Below are 10,282 nucleotides of genomic sequence, written 5' to 3'. Positions count from 1 at the left end.
CATTCCTTGGGTATATGGCCAAGAGTGGTATCACTGGGTCTTGAGGAAGATTGTTTCCCAATTTTCTGAGAAACTGCCATATTGATTTCCAAATCGTCTGTACAAGTTTGCACTCACACCAACAGTGGAAGAGTGTTCCCCTTGCTCTGCATTCTCTCCAAAATAAATTCTCATCAGTGTTTTTTATCTTAGCCATTCTTAATAGAGGGAGACATCATAAAGATAGGAAGAAACCTGGTGCCAGGGAAGTTCCCAGGAATCCACAAAGATGACCCCATCTTAGACTACTAGCAATAGTGGAGAGGTTACCTGAGCTGGCTTATCCCAGCAATCAGATTGGTGAATACCCTAACTGTCATCATAAAGCCTTCATCCAGTAAATGAGGAAAGCAGATGCAGAGATCCACAGACAAGCACCAGGCCAAGCTCCAAGAGTCCAGTCGAAGAGAAGGAAGAGGGATTCTATGAGCAAGGGTCATCAAGATCATGATGGGGAAATCTACAGAGACAACCAAGCCATGCTAGTGGGAACTCATGAACTTTAGACCAACAGCTGTGGAGCCAACATGGGACTGGACTAGAACCTCTGCATAAGCAAGACAGTTATGTAGCTTGGTCTGTTTAAGGAGTCCCTGGCAGTAGGATCAGGATCTATCCCTGGTACGTAAGCTGACTTTTTGGAGCCCATTACCTATGGTGGGACACCTTGCACAGCCTTGATGCAGTGAGAGAAGGGCTTGGACCTTCCTCAAGTGAATATACCAGACTTTGCTGACTCCTCATGGGAGGCTTTACTTTTTTAGAGAAGGGGATGGGGGTAGGATGAGGGGAAGGCTAGGGGGAACAAGAGGAAGGATAAGAGGGAGATCTGTGCTTGGTATCTAAAATGAATAAAAAAAATTCTTAATAAAAATTAAAAAATAAATAACTTTGAATTAATAATTTATAACTGTAAACATTAATCAATAGTAAATGCATAATATTTGCACAGTATAATGCCTTTCAGACATACACACCCTAGAATGCTGTGTTATATAAAGGAAAATCTATATTCACTCAATTTTTCACAAAGTATGTGGATTTAAAGGTATAAAAATCCAGCAGATTTTATAGCTACTATACAAAGTAAGAATGATCAAATGTCTTAACAAAAATACTTATCATTTAATAAAATACTTGAGACTGAAAAGAAAGATAAGTAATAGCAAAAAATACCCAGAATTTTTAAGATACTATGTAACACCTACATGATTGGTTTTAAAAAAAGGTTGTGACCCATGAATATAAAAATATGTTTCAAATTCCAGTCCTATATAAGAGAGAGATAAATCAGATAATTCTTTTAAAAAACTAAAAGTTATAAGAGTTTGTAAAAAGTGACATCAATTAAAGTGATAAAATCATTCAAGTCTGAGAAAATAGTAACAGGTAAATTTCCCAAAATTACCTGTTAAGACAGAATGACACATTTTTAAAATTTATTTATTTTTAAAAACAGGTGTTTTTTTTTTTAACATACCAATTCCAGTTCCCCCTCTTTCCCCTTCTCTCGCCATTTCCCCTCCCCCAATCCTACCCCTCATCCTCTCCTCAGAGAGGGTAAGGCCTCTCTCTTGGGGAGTCAACAAAGTCTGGCATACTAAATGGAAGCAGGACCAAGCCCCTTCCCCATAAAGGCTGATCAAGCTATCCCATCCTAGGGAATGTGTTCCAAAAACCATTCCATGCACTCATGACAAGTTCTGGTCACACTGTTAGGTGCTCCCTGAACAGATCTAGCCACATAACTGTCACCCATATTCACAGGGCTTAGTGAGGTCCTATGCATGTTCCCCAGCTGACAGGCCAGAGTCCATGAGCTCCCACCAGCTTGGGTCAGATATCTCTGTGATTTCCCCCATCGTGATCTTGACCTCATTTGCTCCTGTGATCCCTCCTACCTCTCTTCAACTGAAATCTAAACATGGTAGGCATACACTTACTCTTAAATAGATATTAGATGCAAAGTGAAGGATAACCAGGCTACAATCCACAACCCTAGAGAAGCTGGGTAAAAAGAAGGACCCTAAGAGGGATGTATATGGAGGGCCCCAGGAAGGGAAAATAGTTAAGATCTCCTAAATATACTGGGAGGGACGGTGGAAGGGAGGGGATGTGGAGGGAAACATGAGGGACTGAGATGACTGAGTGGAAGGAGGGACAGAGAGAAAGAGCAATGGAAGACATCTTGGTAAAGGGAACCATTGGGGGTTAGGGAGAAACCTGGGACTAGGGAAGTCACCAGGAATCCACAAGGATGATACCAACTAAGAATCCTAGCAATAATGGAGAGGGTGCCTGAACTTACCTTCCCCTATAATCAGATTAGTGACTACTCTAATTGTCATCATCGAACCTACATCCAGTAAATGATGAAAGCAGGTGCAGTGATCCACAACCAAACACTGGGCTGAGCTCCTATACTTCAGCATGACATATTTTAATAAGAATATTTAGGGGCTGAAGAAATGGCTCCATGTTTAAGAGCACTTACTGCCCCTGCAGAGGACAAGGGTTTGGATCCCAACACCTACATCAGGTGAATCACAACTGCCTATAACTAGTTCCAGGGGATTCAATGCCCTCCTCTGGCCTCCTGAGGCACCCTCATGCATGAATATATACATAAACAAATATAAATATGAATATAAACAAAAATACATTTTAAAAAACATAAGTGAAATATTTGAACTAAATTTAGCTTTAGTGCAAGTTAGATTAATAATAAGCATAAAACAACACAGTTTACATAAAAATTCTGTCTCACATGAACACTTCTTCATTATCTTGCACTAAAGTGCTCTGAGCTGCAAGTGAACCACACCAATCCATTATCAGCTGAGGCTTGTGCTATGAATTATTCTTAACTGTAGAGAGGTTCTTCCTATGGGTTTAGGCAAATGTGTAACAACATGTATTCACTAGTCTATATTGTAAAGAGGTCTGAATGTCTTCTACACCGTATTTACTCCTCTTACTTTAGTCTATGGCTGGACTGACATAACCAGTTAAAATGATCTCCCTTCGTGGCCTTTGCCAGGGTGGCACATACTTGCCATCATGAAGTAGTTGCCTCTTTAGAACAACACCTTCTTAGTAATGTGCATCTAGTTTTCCTCCATGCCTTAGGATGAAATGATAGCTGATATCTGTTTAGCATCAACTAACATTTTATTGTCTGGCATATTGTCTGGCATATTCTTTTATTCACTTATTGAAAGAAAATTCCATTGCTTCCAAGTCTGGGAAACTGTGAGTAGACTAAGATGAAATTTCTGTTTGTGGTTTTGTGTTTGTTTTGTGAGCATATGCTGTAGCTCTTCTGGGCAAATGCTAAGGAGTCACATTTCTGAGCTATATAGTGTAAGTATAATTAATTTGTAATAAACTGACAATATATTTCCAAAGTGACAATCATCTGGAATTCCCCATTATGACTTATTTTATCATTTACCTGAAAGTGTCTTCTTTAGAACGGAGATTTTTAATTTTATTAATTCTTTGCTGCTGACTCTTCTTTTTAGTGATCACAACATCATTGTTCATGCAAAATATCAGAAGTAATCTTAGCACCACCCACCAAAGAGGAAAGAAATGTACCAGTAAACCATTACAGTGACATAACAGACATACAAATGCATACAGCAGTCATACAAATGAACCAATGGTCATGGGTGCTAATAAAATATTAAGTGAAAAGTGTAAGGTTGTATTGATACAAGTGTGCTTTAGGAAATCAAAGAGAGATAATCATAGAAGTATGACTAATACGGACATACTTATTGTATGGTATTAAATAAGCAAATGATCTATGTAGCATATAAATGATTTTTGTAAATAAAACTATACAGAAAGGAAAACAAGGATAAGGATATGCTGTGAGAGTAAGAAAGGTAATTTTAGAGGAAGGCTAGAAAATGGAGAGGAGGAATTATTTGGTTGGAAGAGGGTACAATCAAATACATGATTTTGTTTGGCAATAACCCTATGATTTCAAACAACTAATTTCAATCTGGATAAGGGAGACTGCCCCGCAGTCAGGAGTGTTCACTACCATGGTTGGTGTCATCACTTCAGCATCCCAGGAGTCTGTCTGAAGAACACACAGCTAAGCCATTCCTGAAGCATAGCCTTACATTCACCTGCTAATATTAAGTATGTGTTTTATTTTCAGTAATGTGGCAGGATACAAGATTAACTCAAAAAATCAGTAGCTCTCCTATACACAAATGATAAATGGGCCAAGAAAGAAATCAAAGAAGCTTCACCCTTTAGAATAGCCACAAATAATATGAAATAACTTGGACTAACTCTAATCAAATGATTGAAAGACCTGTATGACAAGAACTTAAAGTCCTTGAAGAAATAAATTGAAGAAGATATCAGAAAATGGAAAGATCTCCCATGCTCATGGATAGGCAAGATTAACATAGTAAAAAGGGCAATCTTACCAAAGCAATCTACAGATTCAGTGAAATCCCCATCAAAATCCCAACACAATTCTTCACAGACCTCAAATAACAATATTCAACTTCATATGGAAAGATAAAAGAAAAAAATAACAGGATAACTAAAACAATCCTTTGCAATAAGGCAACTTCTGGAGGCATCACCATCCCTGACTTCAAGGTCTATTATAGAGCTATAATATTAAAAAAAAAAAAAACAGCTTGGTAATGGCATAAAAACCGACATGTGGACCAATGGAATTGAACTGAAGATCTGGACATAAATCCACGCACCTATGAACACCTGATTTTTGACAAAGAAGCCAAAACTGTACAATGGAAAAAAGAAAGCATCTTCAACAAATAGTGCTGGCATAACTGGATGTCAACATGGAGAAGACTGCAAATAGATCCATATCTATTGCCATGCACAAAACTCAAATCCAAGTTGATCAAAGACTCAACATAAATCCAGCTGTCGTGAACCTGAAAGAAGAAAAAGTAAGAAGTAGGCTAGAATGCATTGACACAGGAGACCACTTCCTAAATATAACACCAGTAGCACAGACACTGAGAGCAACAATTAATAAATGTTTTGAAACTGAGAAGCTTTTGTAAGGCAAAGGACACAGAAAATAAGACAAAATAACAGCCTACAGGGTGGAAAAATATCTTTATCAACAGCACATCTGACAGATCTCCAAAATATATAAAGAACTCAAGAAACTAGACATCAAAATACTTAACAGTCCAATTAAAAAATGGGCTACAGAGCTAAACAGAGAATTCGCAACACAAGAACCTCAAATGGCTGAAAGATATTTAAGGAATTGCTCAACATCCTTAGTCATCAGGGAAATGCAACTCAAAATGACTCTGAGATACTATTTTACACCTGTCAGAATGGCTAAGATCAAAAACACTGAAGACAGCTTATGCTGGAGAGGATGTGGAGCTAGGGGAACTATCCTCCACTGCTGGTGGGAATGCAAGCTTGTACAACCACTTTGGAAATCAATATGGCCCTTTCTTTAAAATATAGGAATCAATCTCCCCAAAGATCCAGCTATACCACTCTTGGGCATATACCCAAGGAATGCTCAATAATACCACAAGGGCACTTGCTCAGTTATGTTCATATCAGGATTGTTTGTAATAGCCAGAACCTGGAAACAACCTAGATGCCCCTCAACTGAAGAGTGGATAAAGAAAATGTGGTACATATACACAATGGAGTATTATTCAGCTGTAAAAAAAGCAATGACATCATGAAATTTGCAGGCAAATGGATGGAACTGGAAAATATCACCCTGAGTGAGGTAACCCAGACTCAGAAAGACACACATGGTATATGTACTCACTCATGAATTGATACTAGATGTAAACAAAGGATAATCAGACTACAACCCAAAGCTCCAGAGAAGCTAGGAAACAAGAAGGACGCTAAGCGGGATACGTGGATCATCTTGGGAAGGGGAAACAGAGGAGATCTCCATGAGTAAAGTGAGGATGTGGGGCAATAGAGGAGAGGGAATAGGGGATGAGAATATGAGGCAATGGGGTGGTTGAACTGGGTGAGGGACAGAGTAGGAGATCAATGAAAGAGGTATCTTGATAGGGGAGAGATTATGTGGTAAGGGAGAAACCCGGTGCTAGGGAAATTCCCAGGCACCCACAAGGATGACCCCAGATTAGACTACAAGCAATAGCGGTGAGGGTGCCTGAACTGGCTTATCCTGGTAATCAGATTAGTGAATATCCTAACTTTCATCATGGAGCTTTTATCCAGTAACTGATGGAAGCAGATACAGAGATCCACAACCAAGCACCAGGCTCAGTCCCGGGAGCCCAGTTAGAGATGGAAGAGGGACTATATGAGAAAGGGGAGCTAAGATCATGATGGGGAAATCTTCAGAGACAAGTGAACCAAGCTCATAGGAACTCATAAACTTTAGACCAACAGAAGTGGAACCTGCATGGGACTGGACCAGACCCTGGGCATATGGAAGACAGTTGTGTAGCTGAGTCTGTTTGAGGGGCCCCTTGCAGTGGGATCAGGATCTATCCCTGGTCCATGAGCTGGCTTTGTGAAGCCCATTCCCTATGATGGGATGCCTTGCTCACCCTTGGTGCATGGGAAAGGGGCTTGGTCCTACCTCAAGTGAATGTACCAGGCTTTGCTTTGCCCCCATGGGAGGACTTACTCTTTTGGAGGAGGGGATGGGAGTGAGCCAGACTGAAAGGTGAGGAAGCAGGAGGAGGGATGAGAGGGGGATCTGTGGTTGGTATATAAAATGAATAAAATACTTTTTTAAACAAAAATTTTTTAAAAAAGAATTCAACAACAGGGAAAAAAAGTATGTGTTTAATGCTGCAAAGTTTGTGGGTAATTTCTTCCACAGCAATAGATAAATAATAGAACAATTATCTTATCAATCATAGTTTTAAAATTAATAGTCCGCAGAAGAAGTAACTGGTATAAATCACTTATTTCTCAGACTATTTTCTTTCTTTCTTTTTCCAGAGGTGTTAAGAACAAGGTTTAATGCTAAAACCCATCAAGGCAGCCCAAGTGTCCATCAAAGCAGAAGCTCCCCCAGGATGATGCTGGCTTCCTCAATGTCCGGCTTCGTCAGCATCCTCCACTGGGCTGTTTCTGAGGGCAGCAGGATGTGGCCCCAGGGAGATCCTGTGTGTAGCGAGGGGTTGCCTAATCATCCTTCTTTAACTTGCCATTGATGTAAGGCACCCAATCCAGATTTAGCCACCAGTCTGTGGCCCACATGAGCCCCACAGCACCCAGCATCCCACATGCTGGCTGTGGGGACCCAGCTCTTGGCCAATTCCCGGTAGCACGGGCCCAGAAACCTGCCCAACATCGCGGCGGGGTCTCGGCACTTCTTAGACTATTTTCAAATGTGAAATTTCATGTGTGTATGAAATTTTCTCATTGTGTGTTTTAACACTAACGTTACTTGTGCTTAAACAGAACTTGATTTTTTCATTTGTGGTTTTAGACTAATCATCATTCAGGGTTCACTAACTGTCCTAGAACACACCAAAGGACCATTTCCCTTCAGTAAGCCACATTTGTTTTCCTAAATCTCACAAAGATCTCAATTCAATAGAAAGGGTGTTGATCTTGATGGGAAAGAAACATCAATTCATCAATGTTTCTGATTCCCTCTTTGAGTAGACATGCTTCCTTGCTCTGTAGTAGGAATACACAGGTAAACTTGTTTTTCTGTTTCATCACAGGAAAATTCTGTGTTCACATCTTTTCCTTTGTTAATTGCTTGGCATTTTTCCCCTGCAAAATATAGTCCATATTCTGTAACTTACCTCTGAATCCCAAACATCTGCCAGTCTTTAGGGATGCACTTTTGATTCATTTCCATCTCTTTAAATACATGCTTTGCTGAAAATCCAAAAGGATTCCTTTTGCTGAGTTTTGTTTATACACACTTGAGCGCGCGCGCGCGCGAGCGCGCACACACACACACACACACACACACACACACACACACCACAAGGAAATGCATTATGATTGTGGCTCTGGTGGGAGATTGGGACCAAGATGATGTGTGTCCTAACGTTTAGGAGTCCCTGATTGCAGATTGAAAGCATCCTTTCCTCCCCTTTAAGCTGTTTGCCAGTTTAAACTGCCTCTGAAGATTTCTTTGCCATAATAATTCTTCATTAGTAAGATGGCAAGATAATGGAAACTACAAAACACGGGGCTACTTAGAGGAAAGTAGAACACCAAATGTGATTTCCCACCCTTGCCGTGACAGATTCCAAGTGTAATATACGGGTTGAGGAACACGTGCATCAACTTTTCTCCTAAAGAGTATGAAGCACTTAATTAGCTGCAGGGTATTTCTTCCTGCACTGTTTTATTCTTAATTCTCACATGTCCTTTTGTAATAAAAAGTGCACCTCTCAAGCAAGCAAGAGACCTGGCCTCAGCCTGGGGTTCCACCATATTTAACGAGCTGTTGAGATCTCCTTTAAATGATATCTGTTATGTGTAAAGTTTGCTCTTCTTTTTGTATCTGTTTTCTTTTCTTTCTTTTTTTTTTTTTTGTTTTGGTTTTGTTTTGTTTTTTGTTTTCTGGGCCTTTGACTTCCAATTTCTACCTCAATGTTCCAGTATTTTTCAAATACCTTCTTGCTCCAGATCAACTCAAAAGATAGATGAATGGAAATGTCTGTTTCCTTCGAGTTTCTTTGGGGTTATAACATGTAGTAAGAATTGGATCATTTACATAAACAGTACAAGAGAAAGTTTGTTAACTTCACCCACAATGATATAAAACAGATAGACTTTGGTTGTCTTTTACAGATGGGAAATGAGAGGAAAACATGATTTTTCCCAGGCTGACATTTCTGGGAACTCCTTAAACTCTCAGTTACTAATTGCAGAGCAAATGTTCTACTCCCTGCCCAAAATAGAGAAGTGCTTAAATATTGTTGATTGAGAAGTCTGATCCATGGTGTTCCAGAAGAGGAAGAGCTGAAGTTATCTTGATTCTGCTCCTCTCTGATTCTCTAATTCTGAGAGCTGGTGCGCCTGGTCTAATGTTGCATTTCATTCATTCATGAGGTTTGGCAAGTGCAAAGTTGGAATTAATACTGCAGAATATTAGTAGCATATTTTCCTTTCCATCTTGTAATGTAAATAGATGAGCCTCCCACCCCCACTCCCAGTGTAGCTATTGGTTTGTACAGCTATCCTACATAGTATCTCAAAGCTCTCTCTCTCTGCTGAGCTCCTTGTATCCCATCAGTTAGGTATTTTGTAGATTTTTTTTTCAACTTGCTCCACTACTACTGAGTCATCAGTACCAAGCTCATGGCTGTAGGATTCTACTTAACTCTTCACACCAACTAAATGACTGCTATAGTTTACTGCATCCTGTGTACTTGTCCTACACTTACCTTCATGGAAGTGATATGCATGACTGCTGTGTAGCTAGAAGTTTCTCCGGTCTTGCCTGGGCCCTGCAGTCCCATGGTCTGCTTATAAAATAATCACACAGAGGCTTCATATTATTTATAACTGCTTGGGCATTAGCTTAGGCTCTCTATTGACTAGCTCTTACACTTAAACTCAGCCCATTTCTGTTAATATCTATGTCACCACATGTTCTGTGGCTTTACCTGTGTGCCATTACATGCTGCTCCCTAGATGGTGGGCTGGTGACTCCTGACTCAGCCTTCTTCTTCCCAGAATTCTCCTTGTCTGTTTATCCCATCTATACTTCCTGCCTGGCTACTGGCCAATCAGCAATTTATTTATAAACCAATCAGAGAAATATACATTCACAGCATACAGAACAACATTCCACAGCACTGCTGTAGTTCACTTTACTCTGTATGCTTGTCCTACACTAAGCCTCATGGCAGTAAGGTTCATGACTTATTAATGCTTTTGAACTTCACATAGAAATTTCCAAGGTTTTTACAGATTCTTTGAAGGCTTATATGGTAGGTGATGTCATTATCCACATGGTACAGAGAGACAGGAGGATATGAAGTAAACTCCCTGTGCTTTTTCACCTGGCCAGTGGTGATCTGAGATTGTCTGTTCATTCTGTTTTTGTTGTTGTTGTTTTGGTTTGGTTTGGTTTTTATTTTGTTTTTAACACAACTTGCTCTGCAGTCAGTATCCCTAATGCCCAAATATATGCTTGGTCATAACCAAGTGTTCAATGAAAGTTCAGTGAAAGGACTAATTCCTGTTAGCTGAAAATACAATATCAAGTACTAAAATTTGTGATCAAAATATTACG

General features: G+C 39.7%; 1 pseudogene; it reads right to left on the bottom strand.

Annotated features, from left to right (window-relative positions):
• Positions 1-7,148: 7,148 nt before the first annotated feature.
• Positions 7,149-7,366, bottom strand: LOC114706281 (annotated as a pseudogene).
• Between the last annotated feature and the right edge of the window lie 2,916 nt (positions 7,367-10,282).

Source organism: Peromyscus leucopus, chromosome 5, assembly GCF_004664715.2.
Source record: "Peromyscus leucopus breed LL Stock chromosome 5, UCI_PerLeu_2.1, whole genome shotgun sequence".
In the NCBI taxonomy this organism is placed as follows: domain Eukaryota; kingdom Metazoa; phylum Chordata; class Mammalia; order Rodentia; family Cricetidae; genus Peromyscus; species Peromyscus leucopus.
Note: the sequence above shows the minus strand (reverse complement) of the source record. Positions and strands in the feature narration are given on the sequence as shown.